A 2,342-nucleotide genomic window follows, 5' to 3' on the forward strand; every position below is an offset into this window, starting at 1 on the left:
GGTAGCAATTAATGGCTCTGAAGGCTGGAACAGCTCTTTTATCTCTAAATGGACTCTTCTTATGTCTTAACTGCCTTTATTTATTCTAATACTTGAAAGAAAAATGAATGATTAAATGCACGATGCCGTGGGTAGTGTGCAATGCCTCAGGATTGGAGAGGCTAGCCTGGCAGAGAGGACCCAGACAGACGATCCATTAGGATCCCTTTGAGGAATCCACACTATGGGGTTGGATTACAAGTGGCAAATTCAGCAGGAGGAAATCCATTTATATTGCACTCAGATGTAATGCAATACAGATCAATCTGTTAAATGCTAATTAACCAATCTCTTAAGGTGCTGTCTTTCAGTTGTCTCATTTCTCTGCTTCTCTCCAGGTTAGCCTCTTGAAGTATGGGGAAGGGGCCCCAGGAGACTGTATTGTGAATGACATGGGAGGAGTCTCTTGGGATCACCTGTGGGAACTTGTCTTATCTTCTGGCATCCTAGTCTCTGTGGTAACTTTCCTTCCAACCTGGTTGTTTTCTCATCATCTGGAGGCTGCTGGCTTCTTCAGCTAGTGATTGCTGGGTCTCTTTCTTACATGGGAACGATGCTGTGGACTTGTTTGTCTTCAAGTCTTCACTCTGGTCTTGCTGGTGAAGATGTCATGGGTTATAAGAAGAGGTGAAAGAGGGTCTGTGAAGGTTCTGGGGTACATACTGATTGAGTCTGTAGGTACTAGGATACCTAGATGGGGTCTGTATCCTTAAGTGTTCAGAGCAAACTATCTCCAGCTGCTCTTGCTGTTGAGCCTATGAGAGCACCCTCTACCCCCCATCCTATCATATCACATCTCTCTCCATGTTAACTGCCTCGGCTGTACAGAGTTGAACGGAGGAGAAGTGGTGAAAACTCAGGTTCATCATGAGATCTTGGGTAGTAACCAGTTCTTGTAGAAAGATTTGATTAGTATCCCAAGGAAGGCTCCAGGGCCAGTGGACTCAAACTTTCACAAAAAGGATTGTAAAACACCAGTAGCCATCACCCAACTTCTGAGCATGTGCCTATATAGATGAGGTGGTCTCTATATAGGTGAAATAGCTAGCTGCGAGGGCCTTTGGATCCTGGATAGTGGCTGGATATTGGCTGGGGAGGAACATCTAGTTTTGACCCAGAGTTATGAACCTCAGAGGCTCTTGACTTACCCCAGGAAAACTTATTGCAAATTCACGGTTGGGGTGAAATGAGAACTTAGAATGAGTTCTCATAGCACCTTCTAAAATACAAATGAGTGTTTATTATCTACAATATGCCATACACTATTCTAGGCACTAGGAAAAAACCAAGGGAGTGGGAGTAGAGGTGTTAGGAGGAGAAAAAAATATCCATCTTCACGGAGTTTATATTAAAAAATGGGTGTCAGATAATAAGTAAAATAATGAAGCAAAATATATAGTACCTTAACTGGTGATGATTGTTGCAGACAAAGCAATGAAGGAGAAGAGAGGGAGTGTGGGGGTGCAGTTGAAGTCGATCTGGTCAGGAAACATTTCACGAATGAATGAAATTGGAACCAAAAATGGAAGGAGTTGAAGAAGTGAGTCACGTGGATATCTGGAAGTAGAGACTTCCAGGTGGAAGGTAGGACTGTATCTGGTATGTGTTGGAGGAACAGGAAGGAGACCAGTGGGGCTGGAAAGTCATCAGTCAGGAGAAAAGAAATTGCAAATAAGGTAAGAGAAACAAAGGACCGCGATCATGGAACGGGTTTTTGGTTTTATTCCAGGTGAGATGAGAGTCACTGAGGTCTTGAGCAGAGGAGTTACCTGTTTTGACTTCTTTTCTTAAAGGATCATGTCATTGCTGTTCTGAGATTTGACTTCATTCCTGAGAGGGAAAGGTGGAAGCAGAAAAACCAGTTAGGAGAATGTACCAATAATTCCAGTGAGGGAGCTTATTAATGACTTGGACCAGAGTGGTAGCAAAGGAGGGAGTGGGCCAATAGCATTGATGAGTGGATTGGATGTGGGGCAGAAGACGAGGAGGAAAATGAGGATAACTTCAAAATTTTTGTCTTGAGTAACTAGAAAAATGGAAATGTGATTAAGATGTGGAAGGCTGTGGTTGTATCAGAGGAATATCAGGAGTTTGTTTTTGAATGTATGAATTTTGAGATGTCTCTGAAAAATCTAAGACTATTTGCTGAGTAGGTGTTTGAAGTCTGTGTTTTGGGGGAGGTCTTAACTGGACATATAAATTCAGGAGTTATTGATATATGACAGTGGAACCAGATGAGTCCATCAAAGGAGTAAGTGGAGACAGAAGCAAAAAACTTAATAACATAGCAGAGCAGAACAAAT

This window comes from Panthera onca, chromosome D1 (assembly GCF_046562875.1).
Source record: "Panthera onca isolate mPanOnc1 chromosome D1, mPanOnc1 haplotype 2, whole genome shotgun sequence".
Classification (NCBI taxonomy): domain Eukaryota; kingdom Metazoa; phylum Chordata; class Mammalia; order Carnivora; family Felidae; genus Panthera; species Panthera onca.